We start from the raw sequence: 10,000 nt of genomic DNA, 5'->3' as shown, positions 1-10,000 counted from the left end.
TGTACTTCCAAGATTGCATTCTCTGTTTTATCCTTAATCCTATTAATCAGTACTCTACCATACACTTTTCCAACTACACTCAACAAACTAATACCTCTTGAATTACAACACTCATGCACATCTCCCTTACCCTTATATAGTGGTACAATACATGCACAAACCCAATCTACTGGTACCATTGACAACACAAAACACATATTAAACAATCTCACCAACCATTCAAGTACAGTCACACCCCCTTCCTTCAACATCTCAGCTTTCACACCGTCCATACCAGATGCTTTTCCTACTCTCGTTTCATCTAGTGCTCTCCTCACTTCCTCTATTGTTATCAATCTCTCATTCTCACCTCCCATCACTGGCACCTCAACACCTGGAACAGCAATTATATCTGCCTCCCTATTATCCTCAACATTCAGCAAACTCTCAAAATATTCCGCCCACCTTTTCCTTGCCTCCTCTCCTTTTAACAACCTTCCATTTCCATCTTTCACTGTCTCTTCAATTCTTGCGCCAGCCTTTCTTACTCTCTTCACTTCTTTCCAAAACTTCTTCTTATTCTCTTCATATGACTGACCCAATCCCTGACCCCACCTCAGGTCAGCTGCCCTCTTTGCCTCACGTACCTTGCGCTTTATATATATATATATATATATATATATATATATATATATATATATATATATATATATATATATATATATATATATATATATATATATATATGTAGGGATGCATTAACGTAGTAAAAGGATTGGTTTTGCATTTGTTCTATAATATATATATAATATATATATATATATATATATATATATATATATATATATATATATATATATATATATATATATATATATATATATATATATATATATATATATATATAATAGGCTAAAGACCACGAGGAAATTGTGACCACTGTTAATTGGCAATCCTGGCCGGCATCCTTTATATTTTCACGTCTTTCCCTATGTGATGAAAAGTAAATTAAACCTGTCAGAATTCATGTTGCATTTTCATTTATCAAAGTGGTTTATTATTATTATTATTATTATTATTATTATTATTGTTATTATTATTATTATTATTATTATTATTATTATTATTAACTAAGCTAGTTGGAAAAACTTGGTGCTATAAGCTCTAGGGCTCCAGTAGTGAAATATAGCCCAGTGATGAAAGGAAACAGGTAATGAGCAATTGATATTTAGTATTTTAAGAGGAGTAATAACATTAAAATAGATCTAGACATTTTTCCCAAGTATTTTACCATACCTGCAGACACTCCTCTTTCTCTCTCTCTCTCTCTCTCTCTCTCTCTCTCTCTCTCTCTCTCTCTCTCTCTCTCTCTCTCTTATACATACATACAGAGAAAGAGATAGAAAAAATATATGTGTGTGCATGTGTGACATGAGTAAACCCATATGACTGACAAAAAGTATAGATACAGTATACAAAAAATACTCCTATAAGTCACGAATCTATCTATATTAGTAAAAGAATTTTATTTTAGGAATTCCACCTATGCCTTTTAGTATTTGAAGACATTTCTTCTGTTATCAAAAATCAGTCTGTCTGAGAGGAACAATCAGATAAACCCTCTAATTAAAAGGGCATGAGTTACCAACATGGCATCTCTACCCAGCTGGCTGGGTCTCAGCACCTCCCTCAATCTTTCACACAGCTTTTCTCTTTCTCTTGTACCACTTGGGGTTTTAGTTTCTATTTTTGTCGCCTATCTTGTTTTTTTTTACCTTTGAATGTAATTTCTTGTTTTGTACCTGATTTTATTTATTCTTATCATCTATTGTTTTTGTTTGACTTCTCATTTTAAAAATAGCTCTTTGAGGTACTGGTTGTTAACTTTTTTCACCATACGAAAAACTTTTAGGCAATAATACTATCATTTTTTTTTCGATAATACCATGCATTTATAATTGGTACTTCTTTTAAAGAAAATTATCTACAATAGGCCAATTTTACAAGGTCAGGGTTCTTTTTATATATCATTATTTTTTTCTCTTTATGAAAATGGGTTGTTGCTTTTCTTGGTGGTTGATGATTATTTAAAGTAATGTATTTGTTGACACATTTTTCAATACCACCGTTAAATTTCAATCTCATCATTGTATTTCATCTCACATTCTATAACAGTTGGTAGGAAGTCCGCTTAGGACCTACTGATTATTTCAACAAAATAATTTAACTTGGACATATTTTACGTTACATGTTTACCTATAGTAGCATGTATTTTTTTTACCTATTTTTTAAGGAAATTTGTTTACATTCCTTCTAGCATCATATTTAGAGGGTTATTGACACTAGACAGCTACGTGGGTGTCAACTATCTTCCCTAAATATTCTTTTACCTTGACTTATCTCCTGTGGTCCTCGGAATTTAAGTGAGAATTTATATATATATATATATATATATATATATATATATATATATATATATATATATATATATATACATATACATATATATATATACACAGTATGTATATATATGAGTGTGTATATATATATGTGTATATATATATATACATATATATATAAAATATATATAATTCTTTCTTTTTTTTTTAGACTAAAATGATTGGCTATGCAGGTTGATGTCTTCATACCCCCCAGCGAGTTAAACCTTATTGCTCGTCAGTTTCTTTAAAAATCCTTATCTTATCAATCAAGAAATCATTTGATGTAATTGCATTGTGTGATATAGGCGTCGAATAGCGGTAGCATCCTTTCCTCAAAACAAACTGCTAAAGTAATTTTTCATATATTTTGAAGAGATGGGTGTAACAAGTGTTTTCCTGTTAAGATCCGTACTGTTTTGTGCTGCAAGGTATTTTAGCTGTTTCTCTGTTCAGGGTTTTTTTTTATATTGTATGATTTAGTAACAATTTGAATTTGATTATGTTTTCCCATTTTGATAAGTGATGTGTCTTATGCAAAGATTTATTGTTTAGAAGCATTTTGAATAAGTTCTGAGCTTGCTGAATTTAGTTTATATTATTTTGCAAAGATATATATGGCTGTGATTCGAATATTGAATTGTGCTATTCCCTTTCCCCCTTTTTGTTGGTTCTATGAACATATTCGTTTTTCCTCTGAATCAAGTTTTTCATCTTCACTTGGAAAAGAACGTTCCCATGAATATAGTCAAGGTATTGCTGATGACAAGCACGCCTCTATATGAATGGTAAAACTTCATGTTTTTAAAGTTAGCGGTAAATACTCAGAAGTGATTGCATAGTAAGGATTCTTATTTGTTACCTTAATTTGATATTTGTGATATATTTTTCTTATGTTTTGCTCGACTACATGACCCTTATTCAGTGTATAGCGTTTGCCTGAAATATGTTTAGTATTACGATTCTATTTATGACTGTGCTCTTACGTGTTTTTAATTTGGTCATTCCTAACTAAAGGTCATTGATCTCTACTTGTGAATAACATAATGCTTAACATAAACATGATGCCTTTGAATTATGTCAAATCTACATTGAAATTCGTCCCCCAACATTTTAGTAAGTACAGTTTTCAATCAGTACTCTTTGCCTCAAAAGTAATTTAGAACAAAAAGAAAAAGGTGTGTCATGATTCTTCACCTATGATCACATGAAGTAACACACTAATTCCTTCATATTACTTTCGATCAGAAATTAATATATTATTGGTGTTTAAGAACTTAATATAATGCCTCATCAGAATATGCAGTATGTAACTGTGTCGTGTTCTTGAAACATAAGATTTTATCATAGTGCACTGAATTTTGCCTGATTATTTAGGTTATATTGTAAACATACCAATAAATTCGGGTGCATAATAAACCTGAATCACTATATCAATGTTTTGATTCATAGCCTTTATGCCGGGCGTCATCATCATGTCTGCGGGTACAAAGCGTGATAATACGATCAATAAACAGTCCAAGGTCGAGTCTAGATTAATTCTGGTCGCCCTCGAAATCTCTTCATTATGTCGACTTTATGTCGGAAGACGCCTCCAACCACTCGGTCTTACAAGAAGTTAATTGTCGGATAATGACGGCTTTGGCACAGCGACCAATTCTTGACTTGTTTGCCAAAGGAAGGTTTGTTTGTCTGTTTTCTCTTTGTATTGAAGATAGGTTATCATTCATCATTTCTTACTCGTATGTTATCATATTGTTGTGTTGTTGAATAGAGGATTTAAATAGTTGATATACATTATTAATTAGTTTACCCAATAATTGACTATTCTCGGATTAGTTTATTCGTTGATTGTTGGTTAATCTTCGTCCTCAAGATTTGGAATTCTCTCTATGCTTCTATTTTCTTCCAATTATCTTCCCCATTATTAAAGACGGACTTAATCCACTTGATTTTACATTATATTTTTCTCTTTCAGTATTTTTTTTATCTTACCTGGGCTATGCAAGGACATTAAGACATTGAATACTAAAGGATGATTAATACTTTGTTTATTGAAATTTTGATTCATTTACTGTTTGGATTTCATTAAGGATGATAAATCTGTTTGGTGTTTGTATAATGTATCCCATATCTATCGCCGATTTTTACATTATATATATATATATATATATATATATATATATATATATATATATATATATATATATATATATATATATTTATATATGTGTGTGTGCGTGTGTATGATAAACTGTATATTTATTTATATGTATTTATGTGCATATATATATATATATATATATATATATATATATACATATATATATATATATATATATATATATGTATGATATAATATGTACAGTATATATATGTATATATATATATATATATATATATATATATATATATATATATATATATATATATGCACATAAATACATATAAATAAATATACAGTTTATCATACACACGCACACATACATATATATATATATATATATATATATATATATATATATATATATATATATATATATAGGCTATATATATATATATATATATATATATATATATATATATATATATATATATATATATAGTGCCCAGTGATAAAAAGAAACAAGTAATGAACAATGAATTTATTATATATAATATTTTAAAAGCAGTAATATGGATTAAAATCAACACAATATCGTGCTCAAATAGAAATAAATTTCTATCTCATACTGGAATCGAAGGGGTTAAGGTTCGATCCCAGTATGAGATAGAAATTATATATATATATATATATATATATATATATATATATATATATATATATATATATATATATATATATATATATATATATATATATATCATAGCACTTCCCAAAATTTGGGAGGTAGCCGACATCAACCAAAAAAAATAAAAAAGGGAATTTTTTTTCTAATCGTTCCTCTTTGCCTGACTGTCCCGCACGTGTTTCATAAACACGGTATTTTCTTTTTTAATGTATATCTCGTTCTACACTTCACCGTTAACAGAACCTGCTTAAGCCTGTCTTTTCATGAATTGATGTGTTTGAAGTTTTGTGATGTTCTTCATCTGAGACTTATATATAAGCTCGCTGTCTATTGAAATTAAGTTAGTTGCATTCACTTCGTCTCTTAGTTACAACCTAACGGCTCTCCCGCACAGGCCTCAGGGAAGTTTGGTTTGTAATGCTAAAGTACCACTCCCCACGCCACCCCATTGTTCCACCACAAATAAAGCTTCATTTGCTGACTCCTCTACTGCCACTACCTCAGCGGACGCCAGAGGTAACAGCAGGGCCTATCAGAATTGTCACCATTTCTATTCTTAGCACTCTCTTTTGCCTCCATCACATCTATCCTATTGTCTCCTATGGTTTTTTCACTTCATCCATCTACCCAAACCTTGGCCTTCTCGTGCACTTCTCCCATTAATTCTTGCATTCATCTCATTTTTCAGCAGACGACGATTTTCCATCCTCTCTACATGGCCAAAGCACGTCAATACATTCAATATCCACTTTAGCTGCTAATTAATTTTTCACACCCTTTCACACCCTCACTTTGTTCTGACCCTATCAAATCAAGACACAGTAGCCATACTCCACAGACATTTTCTCTTGAACACAGTCAATTTACGTCTCTCTGTCACTTTATATTCCCCAAAACTCTGATCGATACATTACAGTTGGTACAATCATTTTCCCGTACAGAACTCTCTTTATCTTTACATAATCCCTAGCCTAACCCTCTATTCTTTATCACTTCCTCTACTGTTCCCAACACTTTACATCCATTCATCCGTAGCCTAACACTCATTCTTTATCACTGCCTTTACTGTCGCGAACACTTTACATCCTTTATTCACTCTGACGTATATCTGCTTCCATGCCACCATTTGCAGGAAAAACAGAACCCAAGTACTTAAACTGATCTATTCCTTTAACATTCAACATGCCATTAAATCTAGTACCACTCAACCTTCTTGTGCATTTCATAACTGTATTCTTACCCACATAATCTCGCAACTTCCTTCTATGACACACGCTTCCAAATTCTGTCACTTATCGACACAGTTTCTCTGAGTCTGCAACCAATAGTGTCATCCGCAAATAACTGATTCACTTCCCACTCATGATCCCTTGCATCTTTCAGTTTTAATCCTCGACCAAGCACTCAAGCATTCACCTCTCTTATAGCTTCATCAACTAACTTATTGAACAACTATGGTGACATCACACATCCCTGTCCTATTCCCACTCTTACTGGAAACCACTCACTTCATTTCCTGTCCTAACACGCTTTACTGCATATGTATAAATTCTTCACTGCTTGCAACAACTTTCCACTAGTTCCATGTGATCTGATCACATTCCACATAGCATCCCTATCAACTGTGTCATAAGCTTTCTTCAGATCCTTAAATGCAAAATACCCCTCCTTACCTTTTGCTAAATATTTTTTGCATATACGCCTGGCAATAAAAATCTAAGCCATACATCCCCTACCTCTTTCAAAGCCACCCTACCCCTCTAACATTGCATTTTCTGATTTATCCTTAAACCTATTAATTAACACTCCAACCACACTCGACAAACTAATAACCCTAGAATTGCAACACTTAAGCACATCATCCGTACCTTTGTATACAGAACTATACACGCACACACCCAGTCCACTAGCACAATTGATAACATAAAACATATATCAAACAATCTCACCAAACATTCCAGTATAGTCACATCACCTTCCTTTAACATCTCAGTCCTCACACCATCCGTACCTGGTGATTTTCCTGCTCTCGTTTCCTTTAGTGCTCTCTTCACTACTTCGATTGTAATATCTCTCTCATTCTCATCTTCCATCACTGGCACCTCAACATCTGCAACAGCAATTATATCTGCCTCCCTATTATCCTCAACATTCAGCAACCTTTCAAAATATTCAGCCCACCTTTTTCTTGCCTCATCTTTCAACAACCTTCCATTTTTATCTTGCAGCCTCTTCATTCCTCAATCCACCCTTCCTTACTTTCAGCACTTCTTTCTAAAACCTCTTCTTATTTTCTTCATACGAACAACACAATCCCTGACCCCACCTCCAGTCAGTCGCCCTCTTTGCCTCACTTACCTCACGTTTTACTTCCACATGTTTCTTTCTATACCTTGGGTAATCCTCCATACTATTCCTCTGTAGTCATTCTTCAAATGCCCTCTCTCTCTTTTTTTTTTTATACTCTTCCTCATGCTGCCTTTAACAATCCACTTACCACACACATCATTTACAAGGACGACAAAATTTTCTTTTACTATAAATCTGTAAATAACAAACTATGAATGGTTATATATATATATATATATGTATATATATATATATATATATATATATATATATATATATATATATATATATATATGTATGTATATATATATATGCATACATATGTATATGCATATATATACATACATATATATATAAGTATACTTTTTATATGAGTATGTTACATGTACATAATTTTTTCCATACACACACACACACACACACACACACACATATATATATATATATATATATATATATATATATATATATATATATATATATATATAAACAGTATATCTTTGTCACTAGTTTATGCGTGCCTATTTTTCTTCTCAAATATAAAATCAGAAATCTTACCTTAAAAATAAGCCACACCCAAAGAGAGTTATATATATATATATATATATATATATATATATATATATATATATATATATATATATATATATATACATATTTTATATATTCATATATCATATATTATATTACATATATATATATATATATATATATATATATATATATATATATATATATATATATGTATATATATATATATATATATATATATATATATATGTGTGTGTATATATATATATATATATATATATATATATATATATATATATATATATATATATATATATATATATATATGTTTGTGTGTGTGCATTTATACAGTATATGTATGTGTATATGTATGTATGTATATATAAAGTGTTTGTGCCCCTTATTTCCACTTACAATCTAAATCAACCCATCTCCATAATGGTCGTTCAGGTTTAGGTTTATAACTAGTAACTATTTATGTTAGTTTCGTCACTAATGCGATCAATTTTCATGTTCAAGATGGGTTGCTTTCGATATAGAGAAAATGTAGATAAAGTTACTCTCTCTCTCTCTCTCTCTCTCTCTCTCTCTCTCTCTCTCTCTCTCTCTCTCTCTCTCTCTCCGCCCCAACGCACGGTTGCAGATCTCCAGTGGGCACTCGAGTGCAGAAGGCATTAGAGACCAATAAAATTAGCGTCTTGCCGTCCTTTTATTGCTCTGCAACCAGGTTTAACGGCCGTTTTATCACGGTGGAGCTGAATCCCGAATGGCCCGTGTGGAGGGTATGTGTTACCTTCAATTTTATGCTTTTTCATTTTGGGTTGTAATGGGCCGTCGTTGGGGCTGTCCGGGAATTTATTGCATTTGCTGAAACACTCATAAAAATCAGCATTGTTTTGAGCAGCTTGGAGGGTGTTACTCTGTTGGCAGAATGGATCGCCCTCGGAATTTGCTGGAAGTTTTTATGATTTTCGGTTTACAACCCTTTTGCGATGGAGTTTTAGTTATCTTTATGTATTTACATTTATAAAGATTAAGAGTAATTTTTATAAGTTACTAAAAAGATTAAATATAATTTTTTTGTGTAACCTTCTGACAACTTTATTTAAAATGTAATCCATCTGATTGTTTTCTCAGGCAATCGTTTAAACATATACAGTATCTCAGTATAAGTATTGAAATGTAGAGTACAATTTCAATTAGGAACAAAATACCATCTACAAAAAGGACCTCCCAATTGAGCATCTATTATACCTTGTGAAATCTTTCCTGGATGTGTTTGTAACTCAAAACCGCTACAGTATTCTTTTTTTTTTTTTATACTTTGCGATATAAAATATCTTTATAGCCCTTTTAGCCCTACTTAAGGGATATTAGATGGTCGAGAGATTTCCATTTTTTTATAACGCTGTAATAAAAAAAAAAAAAAAAACCTGATTTTATGGTTGGTAAACATACCATTCATGAACATCAATTTATTCGATCTTATAATCTGTGATATATATATATATATATATATATATATATATATATATATATATATATATATATATGTATATATATGTTATTAGTATGATGATGATAAGGATTATTATTATTATTATTATTATTATTATTATTATTATTATTATTATTATTATTATTATTATATTTTTTAAGTCCTGCTTTACACTTCATCCCAAAGAGAATAATAAAGGAAACTCGAGATATGAGAATGTTGCTGTATAAAATGATAATATCTTATTAGTTCATACTCATCAGTAATATCTTATAATGCTCAAGTACATATTTTAGATTTTCACTGTTTTATCAGATAATCGTGAATCATTCTCATCATCATCTTCGCTATATATGTCATTGATGTTGTTACTATTTTTTGAATATTTTATTTTAATTGTTCATTATTTTTCA

Source organism: Palaemon carinicauda, chromosome 1, assembly GCF_036898095.1.
Source record: "Palaemon carinicauda isolate YSFRI2023 chromosome 1, ASM3689809v2, whole genome shotgun sequence".
Taxonomy (NCBI): Eukaryota; Metazoa; Arthropoda; class Malacostraca; order Decapoda; family Palaemonidae; genus Palaemon; species Palaemon carinicauda.
The sequence above is the reverse complement of the archived record's forward strand: the minus strand, read 5'-3'. Positions refer to the sequence as shown.